This window comes from Heterocephalus glaber, unplaced genomic scaffold (genome assembly GCF_053883595.1).
Source record: "Heterocephalus glaber isolate CG9 unplaced genomic scaffold, H.glaber_assembly_v1.0 deba00001720, whole genome shotgun sequence".
Lineage (NCBI taxonomy): Eukaryota > Metazoa > Chordata > Mammalia > Rodentia > Bathyergidae > Heterocephalus > Heterocephalus glaber.
In genome coordinates, this window is record NW_028258433.1 from 5812207 (window position 1) to 5832910 (window position 20704).

General features: G+C 36.8%; 1 protein-coding gene across 5 annotated transcripts in view; it reads right to left on the bottom strand.

The window, feature by feature from the left end:
* Stard13 (StAR related lipid transfer domain containing 13) overlaps positions 1-20704 on the bottom strand; it is a 532559-nt gene that overhangs the window by 399086 nt on the left and 112769 nt on the right. The window lies entirely within an intron of this gene.

Here is a 20704-nt window from a genome sequence, read left to right on the forward strand (position 1 = left end):
ATCATTTAATTTCAGATCTGATAAATGAGAGGTTTTTCTGGTTTCTCGTATATCCTATTGCTGGACACGTTTCCTGTTTGCTGCCACATTAACTACCATTTAGTAAGTACTTATAATTTAATGTAGTGAAAGTGAGTTGTTGCTTAAATTCGTGTGTGTGTGTGTGTGTGTGTGTGTGTGTGTGTTACAGGGATTGAACCTCAACCCTTCACACATATCTACATCCCCAGCCCTTTTCAAATATTTTTTTAATTTTAAGCCAGAATTTCACTAAGGTCCACAGGCTAAGCTCAAACTCAAAAAACTTCTGCTTCAGGTCCCGGGCCCCGCCCATGCCACGGTGAGGTCCCAGGCGCGGCTTGGAGCCCCGCCCCCATCCGATGCTCTCCCAGCCGCAACCAGCCAGCATAAGCCAGTGAGACAAGCAGCATGAAGCTCCCCCGCCGTCCCGGGCCCCGCCCATGCCACAGTGAGGTCCACTTAGCCAGCCGCACGGGCTCCTCCGAGGCCGAGTCCCACTCTTCCCCCACCCTCCCACCTCTAGCCTTCTGGCTTTTCTGCTACCTGGTCCCACACTACAGAGGCACAGGGGATTATAAAGACCCTTGTCCTGAGCACCCCAAGATAGAGCAGAAGTTAGTAACAGAAAGAGGGCTTCTCAGGCTCCTTGATGAAAATTGAAGCTCAGCAGAAAAGTAAAGAGAATCTCTACAATAAAGGCACATCAGACCACTGTACTTGGTAAGTTGGAGGGATCATCACGTGGGGCCATTACCTCCCATCAAAGCCTGCACTATCTGCAGGGGAAGGGCAACTGGAACCTGCAGTAGAACTTTGCAGAGTTCAACCCTGCAGGAGGACAGGGAGCTCAAATTGGGACTAGCAGCCAGAAATCTCCCTGAATCTCACAGGTCTGCTGCTGGCTTGCTGAGACTCATTGACTCGTATATGCACATGGATTCCTATGTTGCCTACTGTGACAGCAGAGACATACCCTGAAGGAGGCCCATAATTTTTTTTTTTTTTGCTATTTGCAAAACAGAAAAAAAAATTTTTCTCTTATTTTTAATTTTTACTTTTTACTTTTTTCTACTCTTCAAATTTTTACTTTTCTTTATCTTCTCTCTCTCTCTCTCTCTCTCTCTCACTCATTCTCTCACTGTCCCACATTGCCCTTCATCTCTCCATTTGTTCCTTTCTGCACTGAATTCAGATTTCTCCTTTGTTTTTCTTTTCTTCTCTTTTTCCTTCTCTTGATTATCATCAGGTTTAAAGGAAAGTAAATACAGTATCAAGCCTCCCTGTTGCTGTTAGGTGATTCTATTCACAACTTTGTTCTTTCATTGTGCCTTTTCCTCTTGCCTTTAACAAGTTCTTAGAATTTGTATGATCTTCCTGTATTTTCTGGAATCACCACTAATCTTTCCTGATCTTTCTACCTGTCCCTCCCTCCCCAACTCCTTCTAACTCCCCACCCTAAAGGGGAAAGATGCTATATTGAAGAGTTCAATCACTATAAACTTATGTTGGGTTGGTCCTTGGTTTTAATTTAACTCACATAGTTAAATATGATAGATTAATAACTACCACAAATTGTCATTTTCTAAGCTGCACTTGATGCTATGGCATTGCTGATTGTGTCATTGGGCTAACATGTTGTGATTGATTTAATTAGTTTTCCTTCATGGTATAAGGAAAATAGCCTCAGACTCATTAGAGTCTCAAAACTGAAACATAAGCTATATCTGGAAGACACCTTTGAAAAGCAATCATTCCACAAGGGTTTTAAACACAAGCAGCAAAGATACTTACATTAAGCAATTCTGAAATATCAACCCAGGAATTAAACCAAGGAGAGTACCAAAAATAAAAATGAGAAGACACTTAAGCAAGGCACAAATGCAGGCTTCCATACCACAAAAAGGAAATTCTGGGGGAAATGAGGTGGAAAAGTCAGATAATCAACCACTTGGACACCCTGAACTGATAGCACAGGAAGTAACAAAGCAGATGCATGAGGCTCTAGAAAAATTCAAAACAGAAATACTCTCCCAGATAAATACAGAGGTGGTGAGCACAGTGAAAGACATGATTAGAGATTCTAGAGCAGAAACAGATAAGAAAATAGATGAGATCAGAAATATGCTGGAAGCCAGGAATGCCCAGCATAAGAAAGAAATGGAAAACATGATCACACAACATAAGAAAGAAATGGAATCCATGAAACAGATTCAAACAGATACTCAGGAGATTAAAAACCCCATTGAAAGCATACAGAGCAGACTAGGAGAATCTGAAGACAGAATATCAGATATAGAAGACAGGATTGCAGTTAGGACCATGAAAACAGAGATTTCTTAAAGATAGTAAGGGACCATGAGAAATCAATCCAACAGCTGCTAGATGATGTAAAGAAGAGTAACATAAGACTCATAGGAGTCCATGAAAAAACAGGAGAAAGTACAACTGACATAAAAAAACTGTTCACAGAAGTAATAGTAGAAAACTTCCCAAACAGAGGTAGAGAATTGGACATACACGTAAGTGAGGCATATAGAACTTCAAATAGCCATGACCAAAAAAATCTACACCTAGACATATAATCGTCAAGATCCCAGAAACCCAACAGAAGAACAAAATTCTACAGGCAGTTACAGAAAAGAAACAAATCACCTACAAAGGAAAGCCCATCAGAATCACAGCAGATTTCTCAACACAAACCCTCAAATCAAGGAGACCCTGGAGTGAAGCATTTCAAGCTCTAAAAGAAAATAACTTCAAACATAGACTGTTGTATCTGGCAAAATTATCTTTCAAATTTGATGGGGAAAGTAGATACTTTCATGAAAAGAACATCTGAGAAATTTCATGAACACCAAACCAGCACTCCAAACAATTCTAAGCAATATCCTAGAAAAACACAATGAAGGTCACAACTCCATGAGGCCCAACAGAAAGAAGACACCACACAAGTTAAAACACTAAAGGAAAAAGGGGGGGGGATAAGAAATAAAAGAGCCGACAACAGTAAAACATCATGACAAGAATGAGTCAATATCTGTCAATTAAAACTATCAATGTTAATGGCCTCAATTCACCAATCAAAAGAAGTAGACTGACAGAATGGATTAAGAAGCAAAATCCAACAATATGCTGTATACAAGAAAGACACCTAACTCAAAAAGAAAGTCATAGACTGAAAGTAAAATAATGGAAAACTGTTCTCCACGCAACAGGAACCCAGAAAAAAGCAGGCAGAGCAATCTTATTTGCAGACAAAGTAGATTTCAAACCAAAATTAATTAAGAGAGACAAAGATGGTCATTCTTGTGAAGGGAACAATCCAAGAGGAAGAGATGACAATCCTAAATATATATGCACCAAATATGAATGCCCCCAACTATACAAAACAAATATTAATGGACATGAAAAACCAAATAAGCACTAATACAATTGTAGTGGGGGACCTCAACACCCCTGTATCACAAATAGACAGATCAACTAGAAAAAAAATTAACAACAAAATTCTAGAACTGAACCAAGCTATTGAACAAATGGAATTAATAGATGTTTACAGAGTGTTCCGCCACACAAAACCACAAAACTCCCACAAAGACATGGAAATTGAATGACACCCCCCTGAATAACCAATGGGTGACAGAGGAAATTAAAGAAGAAATTCGACAGTTTCTACAAGTAAATGATAATGCCAGTACAACATTCAGGAATCTATGGGACACAATCAAAGCAGTTCTACGTGGGAAATTCATAGCAGAGAATGCCCATATTAGGAAAACAGGGATAATTCTGATAAATAACCTAATGCAGAACCTCAAGCTCCTAGAAAAAGAAGAGCATGACAAACCCAAAGCTCATACAAGAAAGGAAATTGTAAAGATCCAAGCAGAAATCAATGCAATGGAGACTAAGAGAATGATACAAAAAAACAATGAATCAAAGAGTTGGTTTTCTGAAAGAATAAATAAAATCGATAAACCTTTAGCCAACATTATCAAAAAAAGGAAAGGCTCAAATACAAAAAAGGTGAAGCCACAACAGATCCAGAAGAAATCCAGAGGATCATCAATACCTACTTTGAGAACCTGTACTCTAATAAAATGGAAAACAAAGAAGAAATGAACAGATTCCTAGATACATACAAATTGTCAAAATTAAATGAAGAAGATATAGAAATTCTAAGCACCCCAATTACAATGAGTGAAATTGAAAATGTAATAAAAAATTTACCAACAAAAAAAGCCCAGGTCCTGATGGCTTCACTGCTGAATTCTACAAGACATTTAAAGAAGAACTATCACCATTTTAAACTATTTTAAACACTATTTTAAACATTTAAACTATCACCATCTTTAAACTCATAAAGGAAATTGAAAGGGAAGCAAGGCTTCCAAATTCATTCCTGGAAGCAAGTGTTACTTTGATCCTAAAACCAGGGAAAGACCCAACCCAAAAAGAGAACTACAGACCAATCTCCCTAATGAACACAGATGCAAAAATCCTCAACAAGATACTGGCAAACAGAATACAGAGTGTCATCAAGAAGATCATACACCCTGACCAAGTCAGATGCATCCAGGGATGCAAGGATGTTTCAATATTCGTAAATCAATAAATGTAATACACTATATTACCAGAGTCAAGGACAAAAACCACATGATCATCTCAATAGATGCAGAAAAAGCATTTGACAAAATCCAACACCCATTCATGATAAAAGCCCTACAGAAAATTGGAATAGAATGTCTTTATTGCAACCTGATTAAGGCTACCTATGAAAAACCAACAGCCAACATCATACTAAATGGTCAAAAACTGAAAACTTTCATGCTAAAATCAGGAACAAGACAAGGATGCCCCCTATCACCACTCCTGTTCAATATTGTTCTGGAAACATTAGCCATAGCAATTAGACAAGAGAAAGAAATAAAAGGAATAAAGATAGGAAAGGAAGAAGTTAAACTATCGTTATTTGCTGATGATATGATATTTTACATAGAAGATCTAAAAACTCAGTCGAAAGTCTTACAGATCTAATTGATAGATTCAGTAGAGTAGCTGGATACAAGGTCAACACTCAAAAAACAATAGCCTTCTTATACGCAAATAGCAGACCCATTGAGAGAGAAATTCTGGAATTAATTCCTTTTACAATAGCATCAAAAAAATGAAATATCTAGGAATCAACCTAACAAAGGAAGCAAAAGACCTCTACACTGAAAACTACAGCACTCTGAAGAAGGAGATCGAAGAGGCTATAAGAAAATGGAAAGATATCCCTTTTTCTTTGGTAGGAAGAACCAATATAGAGAAAATGACCATACTTCCAAAACTATTATATAGATTTAATGCAATGCTGATTGCAATTCTAACAATATACTTCACAGAACTAGAGAAAACAATCCAAAAATTCATTTCAAACCACAAGAGACCTAGAATAGTAAAAGCAATTCTAGGCAAGAGAGACATGGCTGGGGCTATCACAATCCCCAACTTGAAACTATACTATAAAGCTACTATGATAAAACAGCATGGTACTGGCAAAGAAACAGACCCAAAGATTAGTGCAATAGATTAGAAGATGCAGAAACAACTCCAGACTTACTCAGCCACCTCACCTTTAACAAAGGTGCCAACCACCCTCATTGGAGGAAAGATAGCCTATTTAATAAATGGTGTTGGAAAAACTGGATTTCAACCTGCCAAACATTAAAACTAGACCTGTACCTATCACTGTACACTAAACTAAGATCGAAATGGATTAAAGATTTAAATATTAAGACAGAAACACTAAACTTGCTGGAAAATAAGTTAGGTAGAACTCTTGATGACATTGGCATAGGAAAAGACTTTATGAACAAATCTTCAGTAGCATGGGAGCTAGCACAAAGAATCAACAACTGGGATCTCATCTTATTAAAAAGCTTCTGCACTGCAAGAGAAACTACCAGCAGAGCTAAGAGACAGCCTACAATGTGAGAAGAAATTTTTAGCAGCTGTACCTCAGACAAAGGTCTACTATTGAGAATATATAAGAATTGAAAAAAATTAGACCCCCCCCAAATTCAAAGAACCAATTCAAAAATGGGTATCCGAAATGAACAGACATTTCTCAGACAAAGAAGTAAAAATAGCAAATAAATATATGAAAAAATGTTCAACATCACTGGTCATTTGAGAGATGCAAATGAAAACAACACTGAGATTCCACCTCACCCCAGAAAGAATGGTTGCTATCAAGATATCAACCAATAACAAATGCTGGCGGGGTGTGGAGAGAAAGGAACCCTTCTCCTTTGTTGGTGAGAGTGTAGACTGTTCCAACCACTGTGGAAATCTGTATGAAGATTCCTCAAAGAACTAGGACTACAGGTCCCATTTGACCCAGCTAGTCCCCTGCTGGGAATCTTCCCCAAAGAATTAAAAGAATCATACCACAGCGATATATGTTCACCTATGTTTATAGTGGCACAGTTTGTAATATCTAAAGCTTGGAAACAGCCCAAGTGCCCATCGACTGGAAACTGGATAAAGAAGATGTGGTGTTTTTATAAAATGGAGTACTACTCAGCCATAAAGAATGATAAAATAGAGACATTTATAGCTAAATGGATGCATATTGAGGCCATACTCTTAACTGAAATAAATAGGACACACATGTTTAAATACCGAATAGTTTCTCTAGTGTGAGAAACTGAAAGTGTAAATAAGGATGAAAATGATTAAAATGAATAATTAATAATTTGAAATAAGAAAAGACAAAAGGGTGTGGGGGGGCGGGAGGGGAAGGGGAAAGGGAAGAATGGAAAGGAAAAATTATGAGAAAGAAAAAAAATGGAATCAAAGTCTGTGTAAATAGGGAAGGGTGGAGGGGGTGAAGGGAGCACAGGTAATGGGGAAAAAATAAGAACTAAGATACATCATGTTCAGGTACAAACACCCAATGATAAATGTAAATGTATTGTATACCTAAAATGTACCAATAAATATATTAAAAAACCCAAAAACTCCCTTCTGTTTCAACCACTCAGATTGCTGAGACTATAGGTGTGCACCACAACACCATTTGTTTGCCTAAATTCTTATCATGAATCCTCTGCTGTCTGTGTGACCCTCCAAGCTACTTAATCTCTCAGTGTCTTGTTAATTGGGGAATATTAGTAGGACCTACTTGTAGGATTTTATTATTTCCCATTTTATTTTTGGTTCATATTCTACCCAGGACATAGCCATGGCTTTAAGAAACCAGGGATCTAACTGTGATATATACTCTATGAGAACTACTTCCTGATGAGTCAAGTACCACAAAAAAGTAACCAGAGACCCAGTAGAACTAAGAAAAAAGTGTCATTCTGATCAAAGAACTCAAATGTCTTTTTCAAATCCTGTGGTGTGATCCATTGAAAATGGATATAAAACTAAAGGAATAAAACATGAGATGTAGGAGGAAAGGAAGGAAGTGACAAGGAAAAAAAAAGAGAATAGAAGGAAAAATTGGAAACAAATCTGTTGTAAATAAGGAGGGGAAGAGGAGTTGACATAGGGGAGGAGGATACGAAAAAAAAAAGCAGCAAGATATACTGGGTACAAGTACAAATTTCCTATGATGAATGTCATCAATATGTATATCTAAAATGTACCAATAAAATACATAAATAAATTTACAAAAACATGAAATGTGAGAACACAGAATTCTAATGATGTCTATGTATACCTACAAGTTACATGTAAAACAAGCTTTTATAGTCTCATGCTTTTTTTACTTGTTCATAGTTGATGTAAGGATCTGTGTCTCTTCTCTGCACTAAATGTCTTTGTAGGAAAACTGCATCTTTGGAGTCCCTCAATTCTTGTCTCTTCTCATTCATTCATTCATTTGACAAGCATTACCCAAGCATTGGAGAAAACAAAAATAAATAACACATGTTTTCTTGAAAACATCTAGAGAGAAAAGGTCATGTAGATAGATAATATGACAGGGATTTAAACCAAAGCATACACGAAATGGAATGGAAAAACAGACAAAATAGCAAATGATTCTGCCTAAGGGAGAATGAAGAGTTCATGGAAGAGGTAATCTTTAAACTCAGTTTTTAATGAGGAATAGTATTTCAGGGCAAGAAAATCCCAAAGGCGTGAATGCACAAAAAGAATACAGCACTCAAATAATAGGGGAGGATTTTAATCTCACCCCATCTGATGGTACTTAGAGAATAATGGCAGTAAATGATGTATGAAAGGTGGATTGGGGGCCCTAATAAGAAGTCACTTACTAGAGGTTTGACTTTGTGCTGTAGGTAATGAGAACCCTTTGGTTATTTTTTTATTGGTATTTCAAAACTTGGATAAAAATACAAATAAATAATAAAAATATCAAAAAGCTTTAACCATGCATAATACTCTCCAATATCCCAACATTTCTTAAGTTGAGCTTAACTGTCCCTTACCTCTGCTTCTTATTTTGTGTGAATGCTTTTTCAATACAATATTTTTATTGTTATATAAAGAAGATATAGAAAAGCACACAAAATAGATACCTGCCTTAGTGACTTCGCCAGCCATGCTGATCTTGACTGTGAGGCTAACAATGGTATACGTAAAGCTCAAGGCACATGCTAGCACCTTAATAAATGGTAGCTATTTTTATACACTACTTTTCAAACAATTAGAGATACCACTACATACTTCACTGTAAGCAATTGCTCTCAAAGCTGCTAGAAAGGAAAGACATATACTTACTTTATATCAATCAGAATACTGTTGAGAAGTCTATGCTTAGAATTTTTCAAAAGTAATTGATGACTGCTCAATAAGTAGTGATAAGTGGAGTTATGATATCACAACAGGAATAGTTTGGGAAGGAAAGCTTATCAGGAACCCTGAAATCACACCTTTTGTTTGTTTAGTGTACTTCTCAATTTCACTACAGCCTTAGATTTTGCATTATGAATGGAATGTCTCATTAATTTACACCTTCGAGTCTCCTACCATAAAATTTAGGCCCTTAAAAATTATTATTTTGAAGTATTAGACTTTTGGAATGAGTCACATGACTTAAGCGGGTGATGCACTGCTACATGTAAAGTTGCATCTAAGGATTTTAAGAATGGTCTACAGAAGACTCAGAAAAAATAATGGAGTAATACAGAAGAGAAGTGCATGTTTTCTGTCTGTAATTAAAACTGGTAGATTTTGCAATTCAGTAAGGTCTTTTATTTTTTATTTCATAATAAATCCTTCTTTTAAAGATGTTTGAAATCATATATGATGTTTTCTCCTGATTTGTGACCACAATGTTATATAGGAGGAAAAAACATTCTCTTTTTTAATATATTCCCTTTATAAATAGAACACTGTTGAAACACTGTTAAAGGGAATTACAGAAAGTTTCAGTGGTCTCTGGCTATACTTCACTCCTCCTCCTTCTCCTTCTCCTTTCCTTCTCTTCCCCCTGCTCCTCCTGCCTGTGTGTGTGTGGTGGGGGTTACTGTTGAACCCAGGGCCTTCACACTGAGCTACATCTCTAATTTATTATTTTTTTATTTTAATAAAGGGTCTCAATAAGTCACTAAATTGTCCAGGATGAGCTCTACTTTGATCCTCCTGCCTCAGTATTCTTCTTAGTCTAGTCATTGCCTAATGTAAGCATTATGACACTAGGGATTATGCCTGTTTTAATATTTACATAATAGAATCAATTTTGCCTTAATATTAAGAAGTTGTGGTCACCCATCATCCAAACTCTTCACTATAAGTGAAACATTAACGTTAAATACAGAAACTAAAGAAAATGAAAATGCATTGTTCTTTTGATGAAAGACCCCACTTTTTTCCTAAAACAAAGTTTCCAAATTGTAAACAAAATACAAGAAGCGGCAAAATAGGTTTATTACATAAATCTAAATATGTTTAGCCAAAAATAAAAACAAAAGCACAAATGGACATTTAAAAAGCACAAAGTGGATATTTTAGCCTCAAATCTTTATTTAAATGTTATATATGGTGGTACTATCGATTGAACCAAGGGCCTTCACACTAAGCTATATCCCCATCTCTCTTAAATTTTTTTAAAGATAAGTGTCTATTAATTTTGTAAATTGTCCACCTCCAGGCTCAAGAATTTTACGACACAGAATAAATGAAATAAATTATATAAGAATATATTATATAATAATATTATATAAGAATATAACTATTTTAGTAGTCTAAAAATAAAACTTCAAGAAGCAGATAATTCAGAGAGAAAAAAAATCATTTACTCTTTTGAAAAATAACTCAAGTGATTTAAGGAGATAGAACAAAGGGCTGCTCTGAAAGAGGAGAAAGCTCTTAGAATATATTGGCTGTCTTGTACCAAGGTCAAACTTATTTTGAACACAGAATACTTATATTTTTTCCCTTATCACAGAAGCTGGAGTACATACATTCCAGCCCTCAATATGACTATTTGTGCTTTGGGGATAAAGAGAACTTTGCACCCTTATTTATTGCTTCTTCTTATTTCTCTACAATAATCCCGTTTAAGAAGATAAAAGGCACATTTGTTTTACTGATTCCATCTAACACATTATAAAGGGCAAGATAACTGCCAGAAAAATCTGTACTTAAACTACTGGAATATAGGAAGACTGGTAAATCCCTTATAGAACACGTGGAGGTCAGACCAGCCACCCCAGCTTGTTCCCACCATGATCTGGAATAAGGGAATCTGGTAGCTTTTGAGACATTAATAGAGCAGGATTATGGGAAAGTGACTATAGATTTGACATTTCACTTTGTGTGCATGCAAATAAATTCAATATATATGAGTGTTAAACCCCACCGATATTGTTAGGGTTCAGATTGAGAATGTCTCCCAAAGGCCTCATGCACTCACAGGTAGAGTTTTTGGAAGGTGATCACACAATGGAGGCACTATAGCTAACTTGCTGTTAGAAAGTGGGATCCAGTCAGAAGGGGTAGGTCACTGAGGATGTAACCTGGAAGGATATATCTTCCTCCTCAGCTCTTCCCTTTCTCTTCCTGGTCCCCATGATGTGAGCAGCTTTCTCTGACAGACCTTTCCATCACGCCATTTTCTGTTTGGGGCCTCCAAACATGGATGGAAACTTCTAAAACTGTGAGCCAAAATAAACTTTCATCTTTTAAATTGAGGGTGCTAGGTATTGTGTCTCAGCCATGACGAAGGTGACTAAGATTTAGTTAAAGAAATGTAAGGCTCAAAGTTGGAAAAGACTGATGCAAGAGAGAAACAGTGAAAAAGAGGACTAAATTGTATTATAATTTCTTCAAATGTTATTACATCATACTTCTTAAAGCAAGGAAATTAAAAAATTTTGATAGTAAAACATCATTTGTAAAATTTTTGGTCAATAATTGCAACTCTTTATGTGTTCTGAAAATGAAAACAAGCTATCAAATAAAATCAGGCACAGGGAACAAAATGCTCAATTCTGAAACATACTTTATTATAATGGGAGAGTCTCCTACTGGATCTGAGAATGTTTTCAACCATTCAGTTCGTATTTATTGCATAAATGTATATTCCCTTAGTGGAGTAAGAATTAGGTAGACATTAGGGATGAGTATTGGAGTAGATATGATGCTCATATCCTACTGTTTTTTCCCAATCTTGAAGCCCTCTCAAAGACTGAGTAGTCATGCAGAAATCAACAGCTAAGAAGCAAAAATTGAAGGAGTCTAGTGGTTCTGAGAAAATAAAAACTGGAGTTCAGAGCCCTCAGAGAAGGGAGGGGCTTTGAAAACACCTCAGGCTTTTAGTTGGAACACAGAAAGGGTCAACTTGGTAGTAAAAATGAACCTGAAATAGACCAAGTCAAACAAAAACAGAAAAGTATTTGAAATAATTCTATATTCATATTAAGGTGCTCTTCTTTCACCCTTCTTTTCTAACAGAAGCAAGAGTAAATCTTTTATAGAAGTAAAAAGAGCCCTCTGAATCTAGAATTTTTTTTTCCATAAACAAAGACAGCATTGCATTCAGAATTTTTGGGTACACTAGGAAACAAGAATAAGGAAAAAGCAACAGAAATTATATCTACAGATGATCCAAATATTAAGAGCTATAAGGCAAAAACTGTAGAATTTCACTAAAGAAGCAGAATCTATAATGAGAATCAAGTGAAAATTCTAGAACTTAAAGGTATAATGACTCAAACAATTGAAATCTTAAATTAAAAGTCAGTTATAATAAAATCAGAACTCAAAAAACTTAGGAATAAATTTATATATATATATATATGATCTGTATGCTGAAAATTAAAAATTAAACAACAAAATAAATGGAGATAAATGCCATGTTCATAAGACTGAAAAATTTCAATATTTTTAAGATCCCAATTCTTTCCAAACTGATCAATAGAGTCAATAAAATCCCATCAAAATCTCCATAGGCTTTTTCAGAAATTGAAACATCGATTCTAAAATTTATATTAGAATGTAAACGATAGAATGGTTAAAAACATTTTGAGAAAATTAGATGTCATTCACTGATTTCGAGTTATAAAGCCACAGTAAACAATATAATGTGGCACTGACTTAAGGATATACATATACTTATCAATTCAACTACACAGACTAAAGATGTAGAAAATCAGCTGATTTTTTACAAAGGTGCCAAAGTAATTCAATGGAGGAAAGGATGATCTTTTCAATAAATGCTGCTAATAACTAGGTTCCTATCTGGAAAAACACAAACATCAAACCATCATTATACCATGCAGAAAAATTAAGTAGATCATAAAGCATGAAGTACAGTCAACCCTCTATATTATGGATTCTGCATTCATGGATCCAGTCAATTTGGGATAGCAATTTTTTTAATAGTTCCTGCACTGATCACGTAGACTTCTTTTCCTTTCAATAGTCCCTAAACAATATAACAACTATTTATATAGTATTTACATTGCACTAGTTATAATAATCTAGAGATGACCTAAAGTACATAGGAGGATATATGCAGGTTATATGCCAGTATATAACTTCATAGAAGAGGTGTGAACATCTGCACATTTTGAAATCTCAGGAGGGTTCTTGAAGCAATTGAAAGATATCAAGGAATGTCTGTAGACTGTGAATATAAAAATATTTTATGAAATAGTTTTATAATGAACTGAAACCTTCAGATAAATGTACAAATTCCTAGAAAAATACAACTTACAAAGCTGCTCTTCAAAAGACACTATCAAGAAAATGAAGAGACAGACCACAAACTGGAAAAAATATTCATATTACTGACAATTATTTACATAATATGTGAATACTCCCACAACTCTACTAAAACCAATAACTCAGTTAAAAAATAACCAAACATTTTGTACAGAAACGACACAAAGATGAAATAATACCATATACTTAAATGGTTAAAACTAGACTGAAAATACCAGGCACTGGCATATGATAAATGTATCAAGCCAGGTGTGGTGTCATGAGGCTGTAATTCTAACTCTCTGGGGTGAGGATGGGGTGGGGTAGGAAGATAGCAAGTTTCACCCTAGTGCTGGCAATTTAGCAATTGCTGTAGCTCAGTTCAAAAGGTCTAGGTTCAATCCCCAGTACTGATTGTGGGGTAGGAAAAAAAAAAAGACCTGTCATCTTTTTAAACTAGAGCTTGTTTGGAGGTTCTAGCAGGGGAGTGCAGCTCCTCATTTACTCAAGGAAACATTCCACCTTTAACAGGAGTGGTCTCACTAAGGAGGGAAGCTCATGGAACAGTGAGGGAGGAAGGGAACACCTGCCTAGCCAGCCAGAGCAGCCAAATCAACCTAGGCCATCAGTGGGGTGACAGATGTAGCAAGCAGATTGCCTTCATACCCTAGAGAGAAAATGTCTGCAGAGAAGATGTAGGAAGATTAGATGGTGGGAATATATGGGAATTATTGGTTTATGCTCCCAATTCTTTTTTCCACAAAGAAAACAACAAAGCTATTAATTAAGGAGGAAGTTGTTGATTTGAGGAGTGAAAAGAATGAAACACATATTTGGTTGAGAGGTGAAGAGAACAAAACAGGAAAAAAAGTAGCAGGGCTGATCAGTGTGGTGACTTAGATCACACTAGTCCATCCAATTATTAAGCTACTGAGGGCAAGTATATAAAGAGATAAGTGAATGGGTTAATCCATGGTTTGAATTTTGTCAAATGCTAGAAGTCAGGTGTTACAGTTATTGGCATAGAAGTGTTTTAAATACTACTGTTTCCCCATAGCTAGTGGGAGGGGAGGGAAAGAGAAAGAGAGGAAGGAAAAGCTCATACAAGGACAAGTGCATTATGCAGAGCATATTACAGTGTAAATGACAAAATAAAGGGATTCCTCCATTTAAAGTTGGGTAGATATGAAATACAGCAACTAAATGGGAGAAACGTCAATGTATAAACATCCAATGACTAAATGAACTTACTTTTCTTTCATACATTCATTTTGAAGTCTAAATACGGTTTCCCTATCTTCGAAATCAACCTCTTTCCAGGCCTATTACAGCTTTATCTAGGAACTTCTCTTTCACAAGGTTTCTTATCTTCCACTTTTACTTTCTTCCTTCTCGCCCCATTTCTGAACACTTTTGGATGATTTGACCATGGTCAGTGTTGCCCAAATATTATCCTTGGTTTCTACATAAAATGCCATGACACTCCGTGGGCCACAATACTTTTTTTTTTTTTTTTTACAGTACCAAGACCATCAAAAGGTTTTAGTAAAAGAGTAACATGTTCTTATTTGCCTACTCTGGACAAATTAATTCCTTTGTATTCCTAGCTCCCTTTTGTTTCTCTTAGTATTTTTATTTAAAAGTTTTTATTCTCTTCAATCGGGCTTTCACAAGCACTGTTTTTTCACATGGGCCATAGAATCCAGAGCTCAGGACTCCACAGAAGTGTACTCCAAGGCTGAAAACATTTTCTGGAACTGAGCGCTCTGGGCAGCCAAAACAAAGAGGAAAACGATTCGTATTAACTTTATTTTGCAATATATGTTATTCTTATGCCGTACCTAAGCACAAAACAAACCCAGTGCTCTGACAAGCCACTACAGATCTACTGAAAGTGGCTTGCCTGTGTAATGCAAACGTGGAAAAGGGACAGAATTTACCTTTGGAACACATTTGCACAGGCGGCTTTCCTTCTCAAAACTTGGTAATGTTTAAGTCCCTATTATAAAACGCAAAACATAAATTTGGTTATTCTGACAAAACTTAAGTAGCCAAACCTCAAATTGTTCATCGCTGTTTTAAAAAGCCAGAAAGCATTCTTTAATTAAAAATATTTTCGATTCCACACTGTGCCGGCATGATACCTATTTTCCTTGATACCCTACCTCCTCAGAGATGTGTAAGGAAGCTGAGCGGATAGTTCAAGCGGGTTCATAAAGATTAGGGGCAAAGGCTGGGTTCACGCCAGCGCTGGGAACGCGCCCAGCACGCATTTGGATTGCTTAAGATTAAGAAAAATACAGCTCCAGTTTTTCCTCATATACCACCAACTTTCCATAACGATTTCCAGAAACCTGACTCACAGCCAGAAAACCAAACCCCGTGGGCGGGAAGGGAGGAAAAAAAAAAACACACCCTATTACGCCACCATTTCCCTCTCGCCTGGCCCACAAACGGGCGAAAATGGAGAAGGACGCGCACACGAGCGGGGCCGACGTCCTCTCAGCGCGCAAGCGCAGAAAAAGGCTCCACCATTTGTGCGCCCTCTAAAACGATGCGCGCGCACCAGAAACCAGCGCCAGCGGTCACCGCCCCGGGCTTCTCCTACCCAAGCTCCGCCGGTGGATGCTCGGTTCCGGTTTTAGCCCCACCCTCACACGGGAACCATCCAGAAATCTTAATATCCGGGACCAGAGGCTGGCGCGGGCGCGCATTTCCGGTGGCTGGCGCGAACGCTAGGATCCGGTGACGCCTCTTCCCGTCTCCCCAGCGGCCCAGGCTCCAGCTCTCAGTGCGGCAGCGCCACCTGGTGCCGGGTCTCCCGCCGCACATTGAAGGGGCGCGCGCGCTTCTCTCGGAAGCTTCCAGAGAAACTGCGGCTTCAGCTTTCCTTTCTGCCGCCCGCGTTGAGGGAGAAACGGAAGCCTCCGCCCCGTCGAATTCCCGCGTGGAAAGGATTTTGGGCCATCTGAAGCGGAAACACGCCCCATACGGGGCGTAAACCGCCTCCTTTCACTAGTTTTAACCCTGGAAAAAGTTATTTTTTGCTTCCCCATTCCTCGTTCTTGGGCCACTCCCAATCATCCCTGAATTTTTTTTTTTTTTTTTTTTTTTTGCGGTACCGGGGATCAAACTCAGGACCTTGTGCTTGCGAGGCAGGCGTGGTGCCACTGAGCTAATTCCCCGACCCCCTGAATTCATTCTTCAGTCTTTCCGCTCTGGCACCCTCCATTTCTTGCTGGGGAGATGGCCACAGGCTTTCAACATCGATTGTCTTCGCTGTAACAGCTTTTGTTTCCCTTCGCCTGTTGTCTGGGAAACCAGTAGGGCAAAGCTTTCTGGTCTATCAAAAAAGCAAAAAACCCCGCAAAAAGTGGGTAATTTGCTTTAAAATGGGCTTAAGAAATTTAAGGATGTAACCTCAGAAACACATATTGTAGGTAAACGGAAAATAATGTCCCAAACTTAGCAAAACCAGCCTAGATTTTCTTTTTAAGAATTCTTGCTAAAAAACATTTTCCTGGGAGCTTGTAGGTCTGATAATATTATATTTCAGCGTTTTGTTGGAATGTTGTCTGGCATATCAAAATACGTGCGAAAGTGAAATAGCTCTTAGAATTCAGAGACTAGCACTAATTTGCCATTAGGCGGTTCTGCTATAGTTTTCATGTTTGAGCCTGAGTCAGAATTTTCTGAAAGGCTCCTTGAAGCAGATTGCTGGGCCTCAACTGCAGTTTATAACTGGGTGGGTAGATTGGGAATAGAATTGGATAGTTAACAGCACTGATAAATTGTTAAGTGATAACAGATGCTCCAGACCACGCCTCGAATAATTTAGAATTAAGGATTGCTTTGTCAGTAGTGCCCTTTGCTATTGGAGGAGAGATGGTTTTAAGTTATACTGATGATACTGTATGTGAGAAATAATAAACTAAGCTCCAGAACCAGAAAAATTGAACCAAATGCTATGTTCATGTATGAAGGCAAGTATTTCATATAAATATGTTCTATATACGATCATGTGACACAGGGTGCTGTAACACCAAGAATACTAAATATTTCAGTTATTTTGAGACGATTTCTGATCCTCATATTAGCTATTGAAAATCAGTAAACCAGAAATGGCTAGAATTGACAAAATAGTTTTAGCAAACATTTTAAGTTTACCCGTTGGAAGATGTCAGATTTTTCAAAAAATCTTTTTGCACCTGATATTTCCTTGTTTAACTATATCAACTCTTCCTTTTCATTTGCTCTATGCTACTTTAAAATGTACATGCTGCTTTCCTTCGCAAAATGGTCGTTTCAAAGCTTGTCTGTCTCATGTTTTTAGTAGTCCTTTTAAATTAGCTTTGTCAAAGTCCGATTATGCCACTGCATTTATTAACCCTGATCTGTGACTAAAGTAACTGTAACTTCTCTGCTTGCTCCCAGTAGAAAAAGAAATATTGCTAAATATGTTTATTGTGTTCCTAGGTGATGATATTCCTAAAACTGGTAAAAAGTTTGTACTGTTTGACATAGGGGATTTTACTGTAAAAATAATTGATATTCCAGATTTACAAATTAATGTATCGAACAAGAAAGAAACTGGAACAGTGCATTTGAAGTGATTCAGGAAGGTTTCCATTAACCAATGGCAATTTTAATAAGGTCACTGAATTGAAAGAATGGTTTCATTGTGATCTTTGAGGAATGAATCCATTCTGTATAAAAATGTAAGCAGTTTATTACAAAATTATGTGACATCACTACAGTTGTACCTTGTGTTTTTATAAAATTAGCCATTAATCACAGTTGCCTTCTTTCTGTATCTTTTAAGTCAGCCCACTAGATTGTTTATTTCTATCCATGTCAGATTCGGCACTCTGAAACAAGTTCATGGATATTGAGTGTCCTTGGGGAAGAATCCCAGAGTTTATTTTCTCTACTTTCTTATGAATAAGCCAGATTTCATATGATCATTTTTACTCATAAGAAAGATTTCTTAGTAGTGACCTGCTGAATGAGTTATTCAGGCTTATTTAATTTGATATTCATAAACTAAAATCACTGCATTACCAGAAATAATTGAGTGTTCTAATTTAGAACTTCATTAAATTGTCTGGTGCCACTATTGACAAATTTACAAACTCTACATATAAGAATGCAGGCAGTTAGAATTCCTCTAATTTTCAAGAAGGCTGCTTTTCTGCCTGTGTATCATCAGTGTTATATGAAAATGTTGTAAAATATTAACTATTGTTAATTGTTGCTTTTCTTCCACTTACTATATTTTTAGGTTTATGTGAGGTTTTATATGTATGCATTTATGATATTTTTGTAATTGTTGGGTATTGTAATTTAACTTATTTTCTACTGCTCAAAAAAAAACCTGTTTTTTTTCCCACTAAGCATTTGAATCGTGGACTTTAGGGGTTTTTTTTAATCCTCTAATTTGAATTGGTCTCAATTAAAAAAAAAAAAAAGAGGGAGGAATAGTGGAGAAGAACATGGTATTGCCCTATCTAAGAAGCTGAATTCCTTGTCTTTGAATAATTATTGATTAACCATTTAGACTAAGGAAATGAAAGCACATGTTCTGTGCTTCATTTTAAATCTACCTTGTAAAAGGTGTTAGAGAAAATCAATGAGTCAGACTTTTTAACACAAACCTTAGAGGCCAAGAGATCTTGAAGTGTTTCAAGCCCTGAACAATAACAGCTGCCAACCCAGACTTACATATCTTGCAAAACTTTCTTTAAAAATTGAGAGAGGAATAAGGTATTTCCATGACAAAGAACACTTCAAGAAATTCATGACCACCAAATAAGTACTACAGAAAATTCTCAAGAATATGCTAGAAAGAGCCACCAAAGCCAATAATGCCAAAAACTCTGATAGAATGAGTACAACAGGCAAGGTAAGCAGTTAAGAATGGGGTTGGGGGGTGGGGAGAATCAGCATGTACATTGGCAGAATGACTTGAAAAACAAAACCCAATGATATAAAATATGCAAGAAAAAAAGTCCTAAAAGAAATACACGGGTTAAATATCAAAAGTTGGAAAACAATATTCCATGCAAGGAGAACTCACAAAAAAGCAGAAGTAGCTATCCTAATTTCAGACAATGTATTTGAAGCCAAAACTAATCAGAAGAGGCAAAGAAGGTCACTAGATATGGCTAAGGGAAAAATTCAGCGGGAAGAGATAACAATTATAAATATATATGCTCCAAATACCAGTATACCCAACTTCATAAAAGAAGTACTACCAGACATTTTAAAAAATCAGATAAATACCAACAATTATAACGGGGGACCTTGATACCCTACTGTCACAAATAGATCAACTAGGCAAAAAAAAAAAAAAAATCAGTTGAAGCAAACCTTCAAGCAAAGGGACTTAATAGACAGCTACAGAGTGTTCTACCCAACAACAATAGAATACACATTTTTAAATACAGCAAATGGGACTTTCTCCAAAATAGACTACATACTGGCTGTTAAGGTTGTATCTAGGTGTACCCCCAAAGCTTCATGAGCCGCTTCATGAGTTTTGAAGGTGGCTGGATTAAGTAAGTGTGTGATACTGGGGTCAAGGAGGTGGATAATGGAAACCACACTCTGGGTATTGGTGGTGCCAGTCAATAGACTTGTAGCCTGGATGGGATAGAAATGGACAGAAAGAAGGCAGGCTTGCTGCTGCCTGTGATGCCATGAACTGTTTCTCCTTTCTGATTCCCCTCTGACATGCCACTCTGCCTTGGAGCCAGGCAACTACGGACTGAAACCTCTACAAACTGTAAGATGAAATAAACTTTTCCTCCTTTAAACTTGTGGGTGTTGGGTATTTTGTCTCAGCAATGAGAAAAGTAACTAAGACAGATGATCTTCTACATGGATGGCTCAAAAAATTCCATCAAAAGGCTCCTAGAATTAATTTCCAATTTTAGTGGTGTAATAGTATACAAAGTCAAAGCATAAAAATCAATAGTGTTCTGTATTCCAGTAATAAACTCAATATTAAGAAAAAAATCTTTCAAATAGCATCAAAAGATTAAATACCTACAAATTAATGTTATCAAAGAAGTAAAAGTCCTCTACAATGAAAACTACAGCACTCTGAAAAAGATCAAATGGGATACCAGAAAATAGAAAGATGCTATGGTGTGGTAGCCCACACTTGTAATCTCAAAAAGCCAAGAAAGAAAGGAGGAGGGGCGGGGGAGGGAGGGAGGCAATAGTGATTTAAAAAAAGCATGGTATTGTCAAGAAAAGAGACATAAGTATCAATGGAACAGATTAGAGGATGCAAAAACCATTCTTAAGTACATTTAGCTACCTGATCTTTGACAAAGGAACTAAGAACTTACACTGGAGGAAAGATAGCCTCTTTGACAAAAGGTGCTGGAAAAACTGGCTATACACATGCAGAAGATTGAATCTAGACCTGTATCTCTCATTATGTATTAAACTAAAAAATAGATCAAAGATCTAAATGTTAAACAGAAACATTAAATCTTCTGGAAGATAAAAT